Source organism: Pezoporus wallicus, unplaced genomic scaffold (genome assembly GCF_028554395.1).
Source record: "Pezoporus wallicus isolate ANWC-B61680 ecotype Strahan unplaced genomic scaffold, APGP_CSIRO_Pwel_v1 contig_3324, whole genome shotgun sequence".
Classification (NCBI taxonomy): domain Eukaryota; kingdom Metazoa; phylum Chordata; class Aves; order Psittaciformes; family Psittacidae; genus Pezoporus; species Pezoporus wallicus.
In genome coordinates, this window is record NW_026643042.1 from 1,322,501 (window position 1) to 1,346,115 (window position 23,615).

At 41.3% G+C, this 23,615-nt stretch overlaps 1 protein-coding gene across 7 annotated transcripts in view; it reads left to right on the forward strand.

The window, feature by feature from the left end:
• Nucleotides 1-23,615, forward strand: part of ZNF423 (zinc finger protein 423) — a 234,453-nt gene that overhangs the window by 168,818 nt on the left and 42,020 nt on the right. The gene's annotated exons all lie outside the window — the stretch shown is intronic.

The window sequence follows — 23,615 nt, forward strand, 5'->3', positions numbered from 1 at the left end:
AACAGCTAATGGAAGCCTGCAAAAACCGTTAATGTCTATATCTTTCCTCTAAGGGACTTAGATTTCAGTATTCTTATAAAAACACATTGAGCTGATTTCATTTCTGTGTCTCCACAGACTTCATTCTTGTAATTTCAGGAAGTGTTATAAATGTCATTTTAAGTATTATAATGCTAATCCCTACTGACAATAAGGTTCTAAAGCTCAGCTTCCATTACTAAGGTAATGTTTACCTCAGATGGCATATAATTGTTTGCTTTTTTCACAGTAAATTCTCTGTTCCCAACTGCTTAATCAGCCATGGAAAAGAGAGAAGACTTTCATACTGTTTAATGTTCTTGTGATTACATTAGAGTACCGTGTAAACCCACATCAGTGGATTTTGGGAAACTCATTTTTTTTGCTTGTCCACAATTCTGAAGGCAAAGTATTTTGAGCAGTGGTCCTTGCAATGACATGAATCATTAATATAAATATCACTGAGATGGTCTAAATCTTCTCTGCTCCTGAACTCTCAGGACATTTCTTCATTGCCTTAGTTGGAATCAGCAAGGACTTTCTTGCTTCTTACTGTAGTTCAAATAATGTACCATATTCCAGTCACAGGCAGTGTATTCCCTGCTTTCAACAACAGGAGATCAGTGTATGCTTTCTGTATGAGCTTTCTGCTGCCTCACATCAACCTAAACAATATTTTGTTATGCTTTATGAAAGTTAAAAACTTCTCTTCCTTCTAATGCTCTGCAGAGGATGCAGGTTACTGTTGGCTCAAGGATAAACTCTGACTGTCCTGTTTTTTCTGCTAGAAAACCAAATGCACTAATGAATTAAGTTGTGAAGGAAACAGAAATGAGTGTGTTTTGTAACTTTCCCATTTCTGATCTTGCTTAGGCAGGAGGAGTAGGTATGTAGGAGCTGGTGGCAGAGTGGGAGCCCACAGTGGTCAGTGCTAGGGGACCATGTGGGGATGCTACTCAGCACAGGGCTGCTGGTATCATGCTTTTTGGTATTGTGATGCTAAAATGTGTAACGCATGGTTTTGGAGAGCAGCAGGTTCACTGTGAACTCTCTCTGTGTTACAGTTTTTAAATTTGAGGTTTGGCATTGCAGTCTAATATGTATTATCCTTGAGCAGAGTCAAAAAACACAACCCCAGACCTCTCCTTGAGGTGAAAACTACATTGAAATTAGACCATTGCTGCAAACTCCACCACAGAGGTTCATCACCAACTTTCCATTTCTTCATGTTAGTTGTATCACTGGCCAGCTGGTGTTTTTGCAGAATTTTTTACTTGACTGAGTTCCTCAGTGCACTTAGAGGTGAGTTAAAAATAAGAGCTTCATGGGCACATTAGCGTGTCACTTACTTAACCAGAAATGCAAATGTCCACAAGGGCTAATAATAAACATAAACTGATAGACAAATAATGTAGTTAAATACATTTTTACTTTGGACAAAGATCATCAAAGTCCATAGATGTTTTGCCTGTACAGCCATATCACATCACAAGATGATTAGTGGATGAACAGACGTGGACCTGGAAATGCAAGTATGATCTTGGTGAGAAGACTGCCTTTGTGTTTCAGGCTGTTATAGTGCTTGGGGGCTTGGAAGGATCACAGTATGTGCCCAGGCCTTGTGGCCTTGCTATTTGCAGCCCGAAAGACGGTGCTGCTGTCTGTCCACAGCAAAGCAGGGAGGTGCAGGTGGTCAGCTGGCTGCTGAATGGCTTGGTTGGTGTACACTGGCAGGTTTGGGCCATGAAGTCCAGATTAACCAGGAAGAGCCTCAGCTGCTTACCCAGCAGCATTGTACAGTTCAGCCTCATTTCAGGGCTTGAGCTCCAGAATAAGCAATCCCCTTTTCTTTCTTACATATAAACATAGAGGAGGAATTACAGGTGCCCATGTTTTTTTAATTCTGCACATTTATGAATTGCATAGGGCTGGAGGGTCTGTGGAGCGCCAGGCTGATGGGAGGCTGAGGAGGAGGCTGGTGGTGAAAGGGGCCATGTGCAGGCTGACCCAGGGCATCCATCCTGCCAGCAGGTGTGCAGGAGGATACATGTTGTGTATTTTTTTAGAAATAGGTTAATAATTTAATGATAGATGTTCTGTTTTGATGAGTTTTGAAATGGAGCACTGATCTTGGCTCTTTGCAAGGAAACCATTGAACCCAAAGATTCTGCTTTTTTTCTGAACAAAAGGGCTGTGGTTTTATTTTTCTTTGCATGATCTCTATAAGGGGTCATTTTAAGGATGCACGAAGCACACTTACAGAAGACAGGAGCAGGGTTTTTTTCCAGTAAAATATTCAGCCAGTGCTCTTTGTCTCTCCCTGAGAACATTGCAGGATCCAGGAGCATTAAGTCAGCCACAGATGCCAAACCAGGGAGGGGGGTGGAAAGAAACAAACTGTATTTTCTGCTCATCTGTGGAGTGAGGATAACACAGGCCCAGAAGCGCACGTTGTGAAGCAATTTCAGTCATAGCTGAGTGCCTGTTTTCCCCTGGAGCACAGACTGTAAAAACCTTAAAACCCCTGATTTCTATTTCCTCAATATTCTAGTTTTGAAGATGATACTGTAATGAAGAAAGGAAGACAAATCTTTTTTAAAGATCTGGTCCCTGTTTAGAATTGAGAGGTTTGGGTATCTTGAAGTAGGAGAGCTATGCACTAGCTTTTCCTACCTATTTGTAATGCAAAGGTAAATATTTCATTTAAAAAGAATGAGATGTGGACATAATATTTTATATTTTATCTGTTACACCCAATGTAAATCTGGAGAAACTCCAACATTCAGAAGTCAGGACTATTACTCTTGGTTTACCTCTGAGATGGGAATCTGGCCCACTCTCTGCAACAGACTGCAAAGAGCATTTTACCTTTAAATCTGTCACATTTAAATTACATGGGGCCACAATGTGTCACCTACATCCTTGACTATTTTAATACAAGAATATAGTTTAAATCTCCCTGGATCTGCTGATCATCCTGGGATTTCTAAAGATGCTGTTAGACTGCAAGAGATAATGAATAGCAATGAAGGAAAAGGTCTATATTCAGTTTTTCTGTATTAGAATAAATAATTTGGTTGTGGTATAGTTTGAGACTTATCACTATGCAGTATGCAGCATGTTACTGGCAGCCACACTTATGGATTCATGCCTTTGGGTGCACGAAGCCCGTGCTCCCATGGTATGAGGACATTGCCCCCAATACTGCTGCAGGCTCGTGGGGAGTGCTTCCTTTGGATCTGAGTTTGTGAACTTACAGTCCATGGCTAGAGTAATGCTGGTTCATGTGTTTTATTCTAATTTTATATTGCACCTTGATTGCTTATGCCTTTCACTAAAGTGTAGGGAAAGCTAACAACAAATGGTGGTAAAGACAAATTAGAGATATTTGGCTCTCTTAGTGGGTCATCTCCCGGGTGAATTAAGCAAGGGCAGGGCACAGAGGCTCCATCTGTGGAGGCCAGCGCTTCCGCTTCTCCATCTGCTGGGTGGACACCGGCCTTGGCTCGCTGCACAACACATACAAGCAGATTTTTCCAGACTAACCGAAATGAATTTGACTCACCAACAAATGGTTCGCTTGGCTAACGGGAAGGGGGGCAGCCTGCACATCTATATGCTGGGTGACCGTAGATAATTCATGCAACAATCCAGTGCCTTGCTTAGCTCAGCTGTAAAATTGAGTAAAAGTAGCACACTGGTTACAATGAGGTGTCACATTTTGGCCAGTAATATTCTTTGGGGAGAACAGACTGACTCTTACAGAATGGATGTGCTGTGGCACTGTGAGCCCCTCAGCTGATAACACAGGGTGTTTTTCTCAGCTATTATCCAAAGTAATAAACTGTTTAAAAAAATCTATTTAAGAATCTATTTCTTCTTCCCAAGAATATAGCTGGATATTTACTGTTGTGAGAGGGGATAAAATTCTGATCCCATCAAAGTCAACTGGAAAAGCTTAGTGTGGTTAGGACTTCATTTGAAGAGCTACAGAGAAACTATCTGAAGTTTTTCTTTTCCATAGCAGATCCTCATGTTCATAGAAATAAGTGCCTTGCCATACTTGCCTCAGACTTTCAAGGAACCTCAGTGTGAGATGGAGTGGACAAAGTAAACAGTGGACAAAGATGAGTGTACATATATTTGCACTTCAGGTTTTTTTTTTTGTTAAGGCAGCAGTTCAGAGAAATCTGTGAGTAGGGACTCATCACTTTCCTAATCTGTCATTAAAATTTCCAGCGAGAATAAACATTGCCCAACTCCAGTAACAGTTGTGTGAAAAGAAATGGTAAAAAGTAGGAAGTAGGAAGGAAAGTTTGCTAAATAAATGGCGTATTTACTGAGGAGAAATCACAGCACTATTTCAATCTGCATTCACCTTTTACTCTGGAGTTTGTACAGAGAAGTTTACTTGGCAGCTAAATACTAGTTTGGAGTCCCTTTAGAATTATTTTACAATGCAAGAAATGGTTCAGTTGGGAAGGTAGTAAAAAAGGAAACTAATGCTTGTCATAGAATTTTTTTTTTCCATTTTTTTATTTCAGGTGCTCAAAGCAAGTAAACCCCTAGTGATCTTAAATAATTCGTGTAAGTACACTTAGCGCATTCACTTCTTTGGCAGTGCTGATTGGGTACCAATGTATTAGTCCCTTTAAAAACTCAAAAACAAAAGGGGGAGATAATGAGAGGCAGGGATACTACCTCCATGGTAATTTCCAGGTCTTCTGCTTTCCTCAGAGATCTGGTGTGTGGGAGTGCTGACCACCTCCATACTTACGCAGATAATAGAGTCACTTAGGAAATGAGAGACAGCAAATGGCAATTGGAGGTGAGAGGGATGGCTCCAACAGTAAATGACACACGTTAGGACAGCCTAATCACTTAAATGCAATCTATTAGTAAGTTTAGCTGAAGATGTTAAAGGAATCCTCGCAGCCTCTCCACCGGCATGTTTGGAAGGGAGTTCAGTTATGAGACTATTAAAATGTTATTTTGGTAATTAAGCCCACAGCTGTTGTGAGGACGCTGGGGGCAGGATCTGGCGAAGCAGCCGGCTGCACAGCGCACTGCGGCACGGAAGGCAGGCAGGGCAGGGAGTGGAGCTGAGCCCCAGGGAGCTCCCAGCACGTGGGAGAGCTGGGATGGCCACATCCATCTCCGCTGCCCTGCAGGCAGGGCTTCCCGGGGGAAGGTGTGAGGCCAGGAAAGTCTGACCCACCCCAGATCTCTGGTTTCTACAGCGTGGGCAGCTGTGGGTGGCAGGGGTAGAACAGGCCTTCCAGGATGTGTAGGATGCTTTTGCATAGGGAAGTGTGCATAGGGAAGTGTGGCTGGGAAGAAGAAGACTTGTGTCTGAAGGAGAATGGCTGCAGTGAGCAGTGGTGAGGCTGGTGCCAGGGAAGTGGAGTAGAGGCACGTTAGCCTGTGCCTGGGCAGCAGTGCTCAGGTTACTCACGGCCCTGTGTATCTGCCAGGTTTTGTACTGTGGGAACAGTGCTGTGGCACAACTAGTGATAATATTTAGTGCAGGAGAATGTGCAGTGCTTCTCTGTCTTGTGGTGAATTGTGATCCTTCACAGGTGCTTAACTGGATTAGTTCTTTCAGCATTAGCACTATCCTGTGTACTTCTGTGTAAATATGCCTTCAAACTTTCCTGTTAAAATATATGGCAAAATGTCTGCTGTTGTTGGAAATGAAATCAATGCATGATTGTGTTCAGACTGTAGATAACTCTATCAAAACAAACAAGCAAAGAAACCTGGAGCGACTCAGTGTTTTAGCAGGCTCTGGTCCCTGGGAGTGACCTGTGGTTAGGTTTAGTGCCTTGAGTGTTTACTAAGTATGCAATAATAAAACCACAACCAATTTTGCTTTGACAGCTGACCTAAACTCCTTTGTGAACATATAGATTACATTTGTATTTTATGTATGCTGCTACAGAGCAAAACATATATTGTGCTATATACATTGATAAATAGTTTATCCATGCTGCCCTAATCTCCTCTTCCAAGCTAAAATTAGGATGATTTACAGTGTTTATACATATTGAGCAGGGTATAATTGCCCAAATTAAGGCTGTCCATCAGGACAACTGGTAAATTCAATCTCCTGTGTCAGTGGTAACCTTTCCACAATTGCTCCTCTACTCCTGCTGCAAAGTCAGTTGTGGTCCCTTGTTGACTCGCTTCCTGCACATGCCCACTGAATACAGAATCAGCAAATGGTACGTGGGATTTTATAAAATAGACCATATAAACATAATGTAAAATGGGGGCAATTAGCCTTTTGATTAAAAGGGGAATGAAACCGAAGTACAGCTCTTTGTCCCCGTGTCAAAAATTGTTGCCCTTGCATAATCTTTTCAAGTTTTCAGCCATCTCTTGCATCCCATGATTGCAAAAATGTCTTAAGACTGTAATATCTGCCTTCTTTCTCAATACATCCCTGAAGAGGGCCAACTTTTAAAATTTTACATATATTATTCTAAATTCAATTATTTGTAAGCTCAGGTTTTAATTATCAGCTATGTAAAGTATAATTACAGCTACTGTCAGTGTTGATCTTTATTAACATCCAAATAATATTTCCATTTTTAGCAAATATAACAAATAAAGGAAACGGCCCTTTAAAGTCTTGCCAGAACAGACAGGTATAACCTCACCTTCCTAGGAGGTCCATGCTGAAAATTAACTGATAGTTTCTGCTCTAGCTGTGAGTGAGCCGCATAAAAAACATTTTGTAATCAGAATGTATACTTTGAAGTACACTGAGCATTTCTGTGTTTATTTTTTTCACACAGCACTGTAAACATCCTCTGCTCTGTGCAAAGCACAGCAGATAAAGCCAGCCATTTTACTGGAGCAGCTGGAGCACCCAGGATGCTGGGTGCAGCTTGTGAAGGTGCAGAGCTGGGCTCAGTTTGCAGAGGTTTACAGAAGGTGATGGAGAGCTTTGCGCAAGCAGTTGTCAGGTGCCTACAAGTGCAGTGGTGTCTGTCAGGGCAGGTAACTTACCCTGGTGTGTCCTACCCTGAGTAGACTAGTGGCAGTGGGATCTGATGCAAGTCGTAAAGAAGTTAAGCTGGAACCTAGCGGAAGCATAGACATCTGTGGCTGAGGTGTGCTTTAGCAAGAAACTCTTTGCTCCTGCAAAGATTATAAGAATCTAAACTTGAAATTCCCTGAGATCCAGGGAGGAATCTCAGATTTTGAGCCGAAGGACAGTGAGATGCCTCCAATGTGACCTTGGCCCCACCAGGGGCTGGAAAACCAAGATGCAAGGAGATCAAGGCAAAGGAAAATGCCACAGTTAAGGCAGGAGGTGGTTACTGTGTGGGTCAGGGATTTCACAGTCGAGACGAAATGGAATGGATAGATTTTTGTTAAGGAATAAGAGGGCTTAACACTACAATAGTATGTTATTACAAGTCTGTTGAGCTTGTTTTTGCTTTAGGGTGTTTTGATCCCTGAAAAGTGAATTAATTACATAGTAACTATGAAACCCTGGCTTCCTTACTACTAGGAAAAGGTTACCCTTCCCTTGTGGCTATTTTTTATTACCACCTTGTGATGATAAGGTATTTGGCACATGAAAGTCAGATGCTTTGGAGATTACTACAGAAGTTATTAGCATATATACGTACCTGAAGTATTTATAACAGTATTAATGTCTTCCACTGTTCAACTTTTGTAACAGGGAGCATCACCTGACAGTTGAAAGGAGAGGCAGCCTTTTCCCAAAGACAAGGCCAAAACATGACCTTCCAGTAACCTTACAGACATCTTCACACACATGGGCCAGACTCATCTGTGTTGCGCGTTGTAACACTTAGACAGGTACTCACCCACTCTCACTCATTTCTGTTGCCATCATTCCAAGTTACAGGAGACATAAGTGAGAGATAAGCCCAGAAAAAAACATGAATAATTTTTTAGAAAAAACCACTCCAAGATAGTGATAACACTGGGGCAGGACACCTAAAGGTAGTGAATATTGCCAAGAAAAGAAACTGATTGTTCTCATTAGATCTATTTCTACACCACTTTCATCTTACAAAGAATATTAAATGTCCTTTAGGCAACACTTCAAAAGTACCTTTTCCTTTTTCCAGGTACTGTAATTAAAAGCCATTCATTTGGTACATAAGAATCACCTTTCTCCGAGTTAATTAAAGGCTATAGCTTACTAGGGCTGCTAAGTGTCTAGGTTTTGGTGGCCTTTGGGGGATTTCAGGAAGACTCCTGGTCAGAAGTGCTGGAACACCTTTGAAACAGTCACTTAGATAACAAATGTCTATTGTGTTGCCTTTTCTAGGGATTATGGTTATAAACTTTTGTTCTGAAGGGGGTGCCAGTATATGTTGTTCATGCATTACCTGATGGCAGTTCATTTTAAGTTATATAACTTGTCTTATTTATTGTGTCCCTAGATGCAACATTTATGTTTTCATAGTTGTTTTCCTGATTTTTTGGTGTGTGCTTTTATATATATATATAAAAATATGTATAGGTATATGTATATGTGTAAATATATATATATATATGAAAAGTACACACATCCCCTCTGCTGTACAAATCCTGGGCCCTCTCCCCTATCCATTCATTCTGAGGAACTGGTTGTGCCTTTCAAAGGGAGGAGGGCTAACCACATATTCTGCCTCCATCCTTAGCCAGAACCCCTTAGACTGCCTAAAGCCATTCATTTGCCATTCCAGTGTACAGTGTTCACTACAGTTGTATTTTCATGGCAGTTGTGTTTCTGTGACACAAGAGGATTCTTCAGTGAAATTCCAGCCAAAGATATGTTGGATTTCTTTTGTTTGTCAATGTTTAAAATATCAGTGTAAATAAAGAAAAGAGTAGAAATGTTGTGCTGAGTCTCTCCAGGCTGATGATGTGCTGTGGCCACATCCATGTCCTTGCTGTGGAGGATGGCATCAGCTCATGGCAGGAGGCAGAGCTGCCTGAGGGCCTGGCTTGGCGCATCCCCTGAGGCTGGACCTGAAGTAAGGAGGGGAGAGAACATCTCCAGTCTAGAAATGTCCCTGAAACTGTTTCAGCACCTAGAGACCTGCAGGGATTTGGCACAAAACCAGCTCCTGTACTGCCTGTGGATCTCTCTTGGGCCAGTGCAATGTCCACTTCTAGCTTATTTAAGCAAACAGAAATGACATGCTGGAGAAACATGAATTTTTTTTTCTGCACTTCAGAAAAGAATTTTAACATAACACCTTTTTTTTTTTTTCAGGGAAGTGAAAACAGTTTGCCCCCAGATCTCAAGAGCTAGACTTTGTAGTGTCAAGGATTTCTTCTGTTAGTGTCTAGCTTCGAAAATGCCTTGAATAGAGATCCCTGGTTATCTGACTTATTTGAATTGCTTAAAGTCACATCCTGTAAACTGATGACTGAGCTTGGATGAAGCTAAATTTGGGCAATAAAACGTGGTGCACTGTAAAGAAAATGCTGGGAATGCCTGTTCTGTTTGGCTTTCTAAGATTCTCAACAAGAAGTTTCCATTTTGAAGGTGGTGAGGCCCTGGCACAGGCTGCCCAGAGAAGCTGTAGCTGCCCCATCCTTGGCAGTGTTCAAGACCAGGTTGGATGGGGCTTGGAGAAACCTGCTCTAGTGCAAGGTGTCCCTGCCCATGGCAGGGGGTTGGAACTGGATGAGCTTTAAGGTCCCTTCCAACCCAAAACATTCTATGAGCTTTTAAGTCTCCCAATGCAACTATGAGACTATTGAATTGTAGCTCAGGTATTTATTTCTCCTTTGCTCTTTCAGTCCTTAGGTGTACAATTTCTAAGGATCAGTTGCTACGTTTAAAGAATCAAAGGTAATTTTTCTCCTTTTAGCAAAAAGGTTTCCAAAATGTTGATGCCTTCTGTGAGGTACGGAAGAATAACAGGAGGCTGGTGGTACTGTTATGTTGCCATTAGCTTCGCTGCTCAGTAGCTGCACATCAGCACAGTAATCATTTTCAGATTTACAAGCATTAAATATTTTAATTTAATGCCTTGGCTCTCTTGTAATTCATGCACTTAATTATATGATAATTACTCAAATGAAAGAGATACAGCTGCTGTTGTATCAATTCTTCTAGGAATCTGAGATTTTGGAATTGGCCTTTGATTTCAGGGTGAGGGTTTTTCTGGGCCTTTCTAAAAGCTAGTGGGCACTTAAAGGTAATTTTTTCAGTATGTGGAACAGGTAATGTTCAGGTAATAATTTCAGGTAATGTTAACTTCCTAGCTTCTTTTCCTAGAGTGTAGCATACACTTGGCAGCTGAGGGACTGGGCACCATGCTGGCTGTTTTTACTGCTCCTTGTGGATTACAGTCATTAAAACAGAGGAGCTAAGGCAAACCTTCCACATCATAGGACCCTGCTCCATTACAGATGGCTGCAGAAGGAAGTAAATGGGAGGAAAGAGGTGCATGTTTGTGTACACATGCACATAACTGTATAGAATTCAATACATTCATAATGGGCCAGTTGGCCGGCCTGCAAGCACTGCACAATGAAATCACACAATAAATTAAAGTATAAAGGTTCAACCAGGCCAAATAGACCACCAACTGGAGCAAAAGGATTTGGCAAAGGCAAACTCAAGTGACCTCAGCAGAGAAGAGTAATTAACGCATGGGGTGAGGAAGAAAAGAAGTTAGCAAATACGGAAAAGGCAAAGTCAGCTCAAAGAAGGGGGCCCCTAGAATCTGTGAAGGATAATGCTGCCAAAATACATGGAGGCCCCATGAGGACCACGTAGCTGCCAGCCCAGGGCTGTGCAACCTTCTGTCTGGAAGGAGAGATCCTTACTGGCATCCTGCAGCAGGTGATGCCTCAGAGTCCTGGTTTCTATTTTCCAGCCTGCAGTAGCTTTGTGTATTTAAAATACACGGCAGTAGGCTTTTTCTTAGGAGAAGCAGTAATTAGAAGATGGTGGAATAGGTCTTCTGATTTTTACTGTTTTGGTTTTACTGTATATCTCCAGTGCTTGAAGGTAGAAAATTAGCATGGGAATATTCTTTGTTTAGGAGGTGTGCTTGTGAAAGTCTCCATAAATTACTTAAGACCCTTGAAAACTGTTCCACATGTTTGTGAAAGTCACTCTGCAGGAGGGTTAGTACCACATCCCTACAAGCCTCCGCTGGGCAGGGTCTGGCAAGAGGGCCACACTGAACAGCAGCCGTATGAAATTGCTTTTGCCCTGTATGCACACTTGAACCCTTGTACGCTGAGCTCCTTACAGTGGATCAGAAAAGGAGGAGCATTTTCAGGCCTTGCATATGCAAAGGAAATGTGCTTGTGGGAAGAGGCTGTTTCCCCAGGTGGGGCTGATGGAGCACTCTGGGATGGCTTTCTGCAGAGCTCCACATCGCACATTTCAATTTCTGGTTGTTTGCTGGTGTCCCATCTTCTGGACCCAAGTTGATTAAAATGTTAACTGGGCCCTTGGTGCTTATCCATGGGGCCTGCCCCACTCAGAGTGCAGGGGATCATGGCAGCAGAGGGGCTATTGCCAACCCCCAGGTTCTGGGCAGCCATGGAGGAGCATGCCTCAGTGACTTGCAGCCAGCACTGGCAGGTCATAGCAGTGCCATACTTCTCGAGGGGAGGAGGTGGTTCTTTGGTGCCTCTACTGAAAAACAGAAAAAGCAAGGGAAGTTTTAACAGTGACCACAGTGAAGTTTTTTTAAAACATGTTGCAGCCATATTTAAAGTTTTTGTTGGTGGTTGTTGACATGTGAGATTATGCTTAATCCCTCAGGGACTCAGGATATTTTGTAAGAATTGGAAGTGTAAATATTTGGCAATAGTTTCATATCCGTCCTCTCTGAGTCCCACTGGAATAGATGACGCCGGGTTACTGTACTGTGTGTAGTTTCTGTTGATGGCAGTAGCAGATTTAACACTTCTACACAGTTTCATTTTACTTTATGAGTACTTGAAGTTTGTCTTGTGTATGTGAAGTAATTGCTTTGCAGCATGCTTTCTGGGAAGAGGTTATAATGTTTGTTCACTTTCGTAAAAGTTGTAAATGAGAGACAGAGCAAACTTCAGGCCAATCGCTCTTAAAAATACACAGAGATGTTTTTAATTGCTAAAGGCATCTAGCATAAGGCAGAAATATTTATTTGCCTGGCTTGCAGTCTGATTGTCAGGCTTACAACAAGGCTAAATCCATTCAAACAGTTACTGGAAATTGGTATTTGAACTTGTGAACTCAGGAAAACTCCTAATCTGCTCAGAGGTCTCTGACGTGCCCTCCAAGCCCCGCAGACTGTTTGTCTCGAGCTTTCCTTTAACTCTCCAGAGACCTTGGTGGCTGCTTTTCTGAGTTCCTTTCTAAATGCAAGTTGCACCAAAAGGGTTACAAAATTTTAAACCCTGTGTATGCAGACAATTTTCAGCTAGCTTACAGCAGCTGCGGAGTCGTGCTGGTAGATTAAAAGCAGCTCCCAGCCCCAGAATGAAGTATATTAGAGCTCCTGCTGAGCCAAGCTGGGGTGAGGCCTACACAGCTGTCATTTAGGCCAAGTTTCCAACTGAAAACTGAAGAAAAGGATGTAACTTAAAGAAAAGTTATATTTTAAAATAAGGCATCTGGTTATTAATTAAATACAGGCAGGAGTTCAGTTGTGCAGTTCGTTTCAGCCTCAACAGCCTGATACTTGGGAAAGTAGGGAGGTAATTTTCAAGGATCAAGATGGGGCATGTCCAGCCAAAGGATACTACTTGGTAGCACTGTAAAAATAATCCTTTCCTTCTGTACTTGTCTCTCTTCATGAAAAATGAACAGAATATGAGGATTCTTGAACGGTTGCACATCTGAGAGAGAGGCTGATCAACTGCAGCAATTGCTCTTTGCTGATATTGACCTTAAAGCATAGCCAATTCCCTGGGGAGTGTGCTTGTATAAATCTGCAGTTAGCAGAGAGGTATTTATAAGAACAAAAATCTTTGTGGCCTGTCCTCTGTTTCCTAGAATGTCTTTACCATGGGATAGGTGTTCCCCATTAGCATGGCATGTTCAGGAAACCTTGTGAGCGCAGCTGATCCCTCACTTACCCTCCCCTCTACCCTATGGATTGCAACGCCGCATTCAATACCATGCTGATGCTCACCCCAGCACCGAATTGTGTTACTTCTCTGCAGGAACACATTGGTTTGACCGTGTCTCATCCTAGTAATGTAAATGAGCTGGTGCCTTTTGATTGCCTAGTCACTTCTCTGACGTAGAGTAGCTTTCTTGGTGCATGCCAGCTTCCAAGTGGCTTCTCAATTTTTAATGCAGAGGGTCATTCATGAAAAACTGAGAAAGAATATAAATTAATTATGCTATCATATTGGCATTCTTTGGCTTCCAAGGACTTTTGTACGCATTTTCATTTAATTTGCCTGTACAGTTGCAACAGATCTGACCCTGCTCCTCATGTGTAGTTAACTGACTGTTTATCTCACAATATTGCCTTCAAGTGCCCAAACCAGATTTATCGCTGGTTTATTTGAAATAAAATATTCAAAATATTTGTTTAAAATACTGACTTTTGTCTGTGTATAGTGTGAGGTATGAATAATTTGTTGGAGTTCAGATACTGTGTTTCAGTTCTTATCAGAAACGTATGATATGAATTTGAAAGTATGCCCTCTTGCTTTCTTTCTCATCTGTAGTGCATAATGAATGTCCAGCTTGGCAGAAAGGGAAGGATCAGAGTGGGAAGCAGTGTATACCATAAGGATTTATCATGATACCATTGAAAACAATATGACAACTCTTGGTAATTTCTTGCTTACTGAAGTGGCAGTCTCATTTGGGAAAGGACCCTATAGAATAAAGAACTTGTGTCCTTCAGCTAAAGAATATTAGGTTAATTAGGTTAATGCCATAAGTGCCTGGTTCTAGTTTCCTTGCTCATCCCAAGCTATCTAACATTTTTCAGCATCATCCAACATTAATGTTAGCATACATAAACCTATTTTTTGTATATTTGGGGATAACTTTGAATATAAATTAATATATGCAATGAGTTGAAAGGCATAGTAAAGCTATGAGATCTGTTTGCAGCATGCACAGTAAATATTGGTGTTCCAGCAGTATAGGTGGACCAAATCAGTGGTCTTCCCAGAATACTCAAAGCAGAAATAGTAAATTCTGGGGGCACCTTAGACCTAAAGTTTGACACACAAACTCATTCTAGTGTGGTGGTTATTGATTAATATATACATAATATATATACACTTTGGAGGTGATACTCCTCTATGGGACAGTGCACATGTGTGCATGTTCATATGGATCCTGTTGTTTATTTATTCATATTGACAGGAGTGAAAGATTGTTTTTACTTGTGTGGCATAGTAGAGCTAATGCAAAATCAGTAATCATTCCTTAAGTATAGAGGAAGTAACTCAAAGAGAAAGCACTGCACTTGGCTAGTGCTGTAAATCACCAAACAGTGGCAAATAACAAACGTATATGTTGAACTTCCTATTGTATGTGGAATAAGTGATAGCTCAGTATGCTCTTGCTTGGTGAGCACAGGGCACATATGTGCATTTAGCCTCCAGTAGAGTCAAATAAGTCACCTTGAAATAACTACTGGACTAGTAAGACTTCCTGCTGTTTGAAGAACAACATTAGTAAGTTAGTCCAGTGTTGGCATAGATTGTATGAAGCACTTGTAAAGAGCTAAATATCTAAATTCGTTAAAGTGGTAAATATTGAGCATAATTTTCTACTTGTGATTTTGAAACCAGAGTGATAAATTTTCTTAGTACACGTAGTTTCAACAGATGCAAATTTTCTTGGTAGAAAAATTAAATTATATATAGTGCAATTAAAATGCATTATAGGCCTGAACCACAGAATATATCACAATTAGTGGAAATGAAGCTTGCTAGCATTCTGTTGCTCTTCTAGAAAGGAGCATTGTACTATATTATCAGCAATAATAACAACAACAAAGCAGCCTAACAAAAGAATTCATTTTTAGCAGCTGTTACACAAAGTAACAGCTTGATTTCTTACAGATCTTTCTTTCACTCAGTTTAGCAATGATATACTGTAATATGCATCACTGTGAGATTTTATATTTCTGTTAACTTGTTCCTGCCATTAAACAATTCCTAACATAGGCAGTTGTAGGTGAATGAATTGATGTAAAAACAGAATTAAGATATTTTGGTTTTGTGGGGAGGGGAGGGCAGCTAGGGGATGGGGCTTTTAGTGGGTTTTGCATTGTTTTGATTTGGTTTTTTTAAAGGTTTGGGATATTTTTATCTGTCTAATCTCATCTGAACACAAGAGGGTCTGAATATTATACATTTACATTTTAGATACCGGTATCAATTTTTATAAGTTAATGTGGCAATTTTATATTTGCTACTATGCGGAAGCTTTCTCCATTTCTAAAAGGTTTTATTTTTATTAAGCCATGAATACCGAAGAATGTCTGTCAGGTTTTTTTGCATTAGCTCGGCTGGTTTATCTTAAGCATACTCAGTAGACTTGCCTCAGTTTTTCTCAAGCTATTGTTCTTTTTTACACCGCGTTTGCACACTGCAGTGCATCTAGGGAATTTCAGCAGTAGGAATATACATGAAAAGAGACCCGCTCTACTTTCATAAGGTCCCTGGATGAATTGGACGAAACCTCAAGGCCCCATGGTGGAGCCAGAGCCGCATTCATATTCCTTGCCATCACCACACATATGATAGCATGAAGCCCAGACCAATCGAAAACTTGACAGTAAGCCTTTTGATTTTGCGGGGAAGCCTTCATCAAGCTGAGAGAGGGAAGGGAATATAGCCCAAACTGGACTTCATACTGTGGCAAGTTTGAAATCCCAGCCCAACCACAGAGCTGCTTGATTGGAATAGTTGGAAACTGTGTCCAGGAATTCGGCAGCAAGAACTTGGCTTTCAGCAGCTCCTGCCTTTTTTAAAGGAAAATTCACTATATGGGTCACTTATGAGCTTTATTTATTCTGTCAGAATTTTAAATATGTACATTCTTGTAAAGCATAATAGTAACACGTACTGTATAGTGCTTGCTGGTGAACATTTCTATTCCACAGCCACTTTGTTTCTTAGCTTCATGGTGGAACACTCTTGGCTAAAGCTGCATGCTTTGACATTGTGCTCTAGGCTGTTTAATTGTTTGGTCCTTAGTCTACTTAAGAAACAGAAAGAAACGAAACCTTACATGATGCTGCTTATGTTAGTACTAGCTTCTCCTTTAAACATTATGCTCCAACATGTATTGGTGTGTTACGAAACTCATCTCTACTTACTTGCAGGGGCATTTTAGAGGTATGTAAAAAATTAGCATCAAATTCACTAATGACATGTCATTGACTTATGCCATTGATTAACTGTTCTTGTTCATCTTCACCTGGCTTGTGTGGCTGGGCGCTGGCACATGTCAATAGCTGCAGTGGATTTCTGCTGGTGGTGACTTTGGATCTGCAGATGGAAGAGCTCAGAATTTCCTCCTGGGTTAGATGGCAAAGCCTCTGCTGAAGCTTCCCCCACCAAATGCTTAATTTGACTATAAAATATATTACTTTTAAGTATAAAGATTCTGCAGTTGTGGTGCCTATCTAGAAGAGCATTTCATTCTTTGCTACCTCTGGAATTGTGATCCAATTATGCTTCACCCCATCACTCAGTCAGATGAAACTCTTGTTGACTTTCATGAGAGTTTGTCTAATTAAAAGATGAGTTGGGAGTGCAGAAGAGATAAATACCAGAAGCATGTAAAAAGTGGCAAACTGATAGATTTGTGCTTTGTGTCAGAAGGTCATCCCTATAACACACTTTCCTGATTGCGATGGGAGACTTTATTTCCATGGAGTGGTACACAGTCCCTCCTTCAGTGCAGTGGTGCCTTTTATAGACTGCAATTCCTCATGGCTGAAGCAGTGCAAAACATTTAATGTTGTCTCATGGCAAGTAGATGGGAGTGCTGCCACTTTAAAATGGTTTTGGTTTTATTCTGTTTTTTTTGTTTGTTTGTTTGTGTGTTTGTTGTTTTTAACTGCAACAGGGCTTCTGGCTGGTAGCCTCCCACTACCAAAAAGGTAGGGAGAGGTTGGTGGGGTGTGTGGGACATAGCAGGAGTCCAGCCTGGAGCTCGGGAGGGGTTTAGCTGCCAGCCCTCCCCTCCTCTCTTTTGGGGCACATAGAAGCACAGCTGGAAGGACATGCCAGGGTTTGCAGTGCTTGCTACACATACACTCTCCCAGGACCATGTCGGCCATGAAGCAGAGTGGAGGCTTGGTGCAGATCCATCCCTGTGGCATGTTAAGGCTCTGTTAGATCAGATATTCAGCAGCAGTTCCTCAGCCAGTGCTTTGGGTTTAGTTGGTTAGATTATTTCTTAATACCACAACACTGTAGAAGAGCATTTTCTTTACCCAATGAATTTTAGGGTGAGTTTGCAAGGTTCAAATAAGTCTATTTTAAGCACAAAAAGGAATTAGAAAATTACAAGATTATGTAACAATATTAAGGTGGAATCTAAACCAGAACATTTACAGTTGAACTGTAGAGTGTTCAAATGTCTTTATAGTTTTCAGAGTTGTCTCCAAGAAATAGCAAATTTGAGACTATAAAATTAAACCAGTCTACATCTTGACCCCATAACTATATTAAATGGGAATACATGAAAAATGCGTACTATAAAACCGTATGCAAGGTCCTAGGATGGCATCTTTTTTGAGTTCTATTTAAATGGCTGCAGACTGTAAGCATCTCAGGGTCTATAAATATCCAAAATACAGGTGATTTTTGGAAGGTCTATGGAAATAAAAGCTCTGAGCTATCCTTTCAGGGCTGTCTGTTGCGTCCCAGTGGGTGCTGAGTGCCCAAAGCACTAACCATGTCCCTGGTGAGCTTCCAGAGGGGATGACCCTGTAGCCCCTTCCTGTTTGTTCCTCAGCTCTGCGGGGTGGTTAGTGCCAACAGCTCCAGTCATTTGAACTGCAGTGCACCCAATTGCTTCAAAGGAATTTTTGTGAAACTGGAGTATCCCATATTATCAAGAGTTAATTATAACTAATATATGCTTTGTGATTAAATAACACGCAGCTGGAAAAATTAATCACATCTTGCATTAAGCAACGCTTAAGACTTTTAAAGCTCCAATAGGTGCAAAACTTAACATTTAAAGTTCCCTTGAAATGCCAGGGAATGAATATAAATGAGTCAGTACTCTATAGTGTCTTGATATGGTGATGCCAGCCAATAGAGGTGCAGGATTCAATCCTGCTATTTTATAATAGGCTAGTGAATATTCTATCTTGTGCCATGTTCCTTTTACATTTAATGTTAGTCCAAGCCCACCACACCCTTCACCAAGCAAAAGTTTAAATTCATTAGTTTATCAAAGGTCTGATGATGTCTGTTTACCCCCCTGCCAGGGCACAAGAGAGGAGAGGTGCTCTTTTCTCTCTGCACCCTTTTCTTCTTTCCTCATCTTGTACTGTATTTTAGGATTCAAGCCTTTATTTTGCAGGAACTGTGTCCCATTAAAAAGAAAAAAAAATATAGTGCCATTTTGTTTGCTTTGCTGAAGGCACAGACCTGGAGAATCAGTGCTGTGCATAAGCTGCCTGACCCTGCAGTTTCTCTTACCAGGGGCTCATTTGTATGCAGAGGGGATTAGTCAGAATTTACTGTAGCTTCGCCCTGGGGAGCTGTGAACTCCCTAGGAATATGCTCTGACGAAAGCGTGCAGTTGGTAAGATTAGAACAAACCCTTCTGCTACAGAAAGTGCCTTGGTCACTCACTAGGCCTCCAACATTGAAATCATTTTCATTTATAACCTTTTTGATCATTCAGCCTCAAAGAAGCATTGGCTTTTATGACAGCTTGCACCAAAATTGCCCAATTATTTGGGGGGGGGGGGGGGTGTAGGGGTGTGGGAGGGACGGGAGGGATGGACAGGGGACGGACAGGGAGGAGAGGAGTGAGGGAGAATCTGGAAACAGTCAGATGTGAGAGACAGGCCACTTGATCTGTGCTCATGGCTTTTTCTTCCCTTCTCCTACCAATATTTTTACAGCTGTTGACATATATTGAGTTACATGTGGCTGTGCCATATCCCCATGGTATAGTTTCAAAGATCTGTTCACCATAAAGTGTGCTGTTCTCAAGTAAATGACTCCGACTTCAAGAAAGCACAGTAGTTTAAATGTTACTATAAATACAGGAGCTAAGACATTTTAATTATAATTTTTGAGTTACACAGTGCTCTGTACGTACACTAGGCATTTACAAAAGGCTAGGGATGTGCTCAGGTTACTGTGCTCTCTTGTGGCTAAGGCAGTAACTGCAGGCACATCGTTTTGAGGATCCCCTTTATTTACGTGTATTTGCGCAGTGTTTATTGACAGTGAACATCCTGGCTTTGGGAGTTCAGCTGTGGGAGCTAAGAAGAGAGAAAAGAGGCAATTCGGCAAAAATATATTTAAACTCAGATTCAATAGATTTTTTGGTTTTTTGTTTGTTTTGTTTCTTTAGGGTATCCCAGAAATGATACTTTTGTAAGAATATAACTTTACCAGATGTAACTTTAGCTAGGAAATACCTGCACATCTATTATCCTTTCAGTACCCTTCCGACTCACATCTGGTAACTAGGGCAGATTGAGAATTCAGTACTAACAGATCTGTCAAATTTTTGAGAAAATCCCAGGGTGTGTGTTCATTGCTGATTAATTTTTTCATCAGTGTAGCAGTGTTGGCTTTAGTGAGGTTATTCCTAATTTGCTCTGATGAAAGGAGGGAAAAAAAATCATTCTTGAAGTGGGTGCTACTGTCTCGGGAATAAATTATACAGGGTGTGAGGGAAGCACACATGAGCTGCAGTATGAGCCACGAGGTTAATTATTAGCTCTCAGTGGGTTGATGGTGTTATTTTATTTTTCTTTTTCAAGCTTCAAAACAAAACATATAAAAAGCTCTTACAGTATTTTGTCTAGTACAGTCAGTTATCCACAGTAAAGATTTCCGCCCTGGATATGGAGGTTTGATTCTTTGCATTTGGGCTGATAACATGCAGTAGAATAGTGACTATAAGCTTAAATGGTTTTTGCAGTATGGTAACATCACCCTTCCCATAGCTCTGCAATTGAGATCTAACAGACCAAGTATCAATAGAGCTCCCTAAATGAATTTGTCTTCCTGCAGTACCTGTGACAGAGCTATTGTAATGGAGATTTCAGCTACCTCTACTGTGACACCTGCAGTAAAAGCAGCTCCTCTCAGTGTCTTCAGGGTCTGAACCAAGGTGCACTGAAATAGGTAGAAAAAAATCCTGTGATAAATTGAAACCAATTTTGGATCAAGCCTTTGCTGTGGGTTTGGATGCCCATCATAGCTGATGGCATGTTTTTGGTCATGCATCTAATAATCTACATAAATAAATAAATAATATGTGTAATAAATAGCACATGCATAGTAAACTGCTTCTTGCGGTTGCTCTGAAAGACTGCCATGGTTTCTAGCAGCATTTTTTATGGTCTCAGCAAGAATTGCTGCCGAAGGCGGGGGAGTCTGGGCACTGTGGAAGCTCTCAGTGCCATTGCCAGCAGATCCTCCTTGGCTAGTAAGCAGTGCTCCTGTGTCGCTCAGCCAGGAAATGCTATGTACTTCCATTTAAAAATACTTACGAAGTCTACTTAGTAGGAACTGAAAAGCCAGGACCACCATCAGAGTATCCTCTGGCCTTTCCCCTCCAAAATCATAACAGATATTTTATAAGCTATTTTTGAGTAGCAGTGGGAAAGCATGCAGGCCATAGAGGTTGTAGGAAGGTACTGAGAACATTTGACCAACTCTTAATGTCTTTTAGGGAATTAGATGCAAATCACTGTGTGCTTCCTTTACTTATAACTTCATCTCTCAATCAAACCCAGCTTTTCTGTTGAGCAAACTGTATAGCAGAGTGAGGTCCAGAGAAAGGCTTCTTTCTCCCTCTGAATACTGCTACCAGTTCTTACTGGAGAGAGCAAGAGTTCATCTTGAGCATCTTGCAAGTTGTTTTTTTCTTTCAAAAGCACCTTTCAAAGTGGGAGTATAGGCAAGTGATCTGAATGATGAGAACAAGCTGTAAGGCGTGCCTGGTCCCTGGGCAACATTTCAGATAGCAAAAGGCTATCTATTTACATTTGCCTTACGGACATTTATGTATGCGATACCTTCCATTATCCATGCTACTTAAACAGGCTTCTTCCTGACAGTGGGATTAGGATGCTTTGATAACACTATATTAATATATAGTTAGCCATATACAAATGAAGTATTTAATTAATTAAATTTGTGGATATTTTAGGTTATGTAAATCAAACTCAAACAATAAAAAGTCCTGTTGCTGGAGGCAGATAGAGGGCCAGCTACCTTGCAAGCAGATGTCTGTCTGTGAATTCATCAAAAGATTGCATGAATGATTGTTAACATTTCTTCTCATTATCACATTTATCAGCGAATACAGATGAGCTGGTTTTCCCCTACATCCTGTTGGATAGTTGCTTCTGAGGGAGGAGTCCGGGCCAGGCAGTGTCAGGGATGTGGCATCTTCTTTGCCCATTTAACTGCCAAGGATACACTGGCTTGGGCAGGCTGGGGCTAGCCCCGTGGCTCTGGCAGAGAAAGGCAGAGGTATCTCGGGTACTTATGGGCAGCCCGGCAAGACAGGCTCCCTCCTGCAGCCTGAAGAGCTGGGGCACATTCACCTCCTTCTCTTTTTTTTAATTGGCTTGTATTTGTCCAATCTGCTTAAGATAAAATTTAAGATTCATATTTAAAGGTGCTGACTGACACGTTTCCTTTATGAATTCTTGTGGATTACCATTGATTTTTGCCTGTGGTTTTCAAAATCCTACTTCTAGGACTCTAGAGATTTCCCTGCTGCAAAAATAATGTATTGTCATTCTTAATATCTCAGATCCTTGACACAATATTCATATAAAATCCACAAAAAAAGTTACATTAGAGTAACACTGAGGGTCTGACTGGAACCCACCAAGCAGGGGAAATCAAAGTAGAGGCTGAAAATTAGGGCTGACACTGTGAAACGTATCCCATTGTACTTAAGTACTGGAGTTCATCTGTGATTGCAAGATCACTTGCTTTTGAGAGCTGGATTCCTCTGTTCAGAAGGAATGAGTTATGATGTGTTGTAAATTGTCAGGATTAACTATTGGAGTTGAAAGTGCATATTTTTGTGGAGAGCTACATAAACCAGCATGATGGAAGTCACTTTAACATATTTTATGAACTTTTGTTCTCTTTCACACACAGTGCTATTAAAAATGAATTCTGCATTTCTGCTGCTCGCATTGTAATAATTCTGGATCAAATTGTTCAAATAAGAGGAGAATGAAGATGTCAGTGCGAGCTTGTAGGCATTTTTCCTTTAACTATATTGCCCCAAAACCATTATGTAGACATGTGCTGTCATTTGTATGAGTGTGACAGATAGGTTGATTTATTCACTTGCAGGATGTAAATATGTGGTCTGAATGCTTGTAGCAGCACTGAAGTGTTGAAAGGTTTTCTTTTTGAGAGTGTCTTTTGACCTTTCTCAAATGATCTCTTTAGGAGTTAATTTTTTCTAGTGTCATGGTTTAGACTCTGCCATGCAGTCTCTCTCTCACTCCTTCCCTTTCTCTCCCCAGCTCCCGGAGGGATGGGAAGGAGAATTGAAAGAATGTAACTCACACGGGTTGAGATAAGAGCAGTCCAGTAACTAAGGTGTAACACAAATCACTACTGCTACCACCAATAATAATAATGGTAAGGGAAATAACAAGGGAAGAGAATACAACTGCTCACCACCTGCTGACTGATACCTAGCCCGACTGAGCAGTGATCTAGCCCTTCCAGGTAACTGCCCCCAATTTATACGATGGGCATGATGTGCTGTGGTATTGAATACTACCCCTTTGGCTACTTTGGGTCAGGTGTCCTGTCTCTGCTTCCTCCCGGCTTCCCCTCCTCCCTGGCAGAGCATGAGACTCAGAAAGTCCTTGGTCAGACTAGACATTACTGAGAAAAAACTAAAATCATTGGTGGCGTCAGTGCTGTTCCCAGGCTGGAAGTCAAAACCACAGCACTACACCGGCTACTGAGAAGGAGAAAAATGGCTGCTACTGCTGAACCCAGGACATCTAGTCAAACTTTTTCTTGCTGAGTTTGAGAACCTACTCGAGTTGTTCATTGGTTTCTCAGTGTGGAATATGAAAGTGTGTGTAGCATCACAGATGGGAGCAGAGAAATAAAAGGGAGATTTCCTGTGACTTAGGAGAGGCCGGGAGGGCCTTACACACTGGAGGACACCTCTGAGGGAGGTGGGCTGTTCATTTGCACAAGGTGCACATGCTTGTCTGCTGCTGCCACCCATGTTAGCAGCAGGAGGAGAGTAGAAGTGTTCTGACAAAATTGGATAAATCAATTAAATGTATAGGTTTAGATTTCAGAGCAAGATGTTTCAATCGTGTTTTTATTAATGGTTTTAGAAATAGCTGCTCATCCCCCTTTCCATCTGCTTCTCTCTTCTGTTACTAATTGTCAGGTGAGAGTCCATCCCTCCTAGT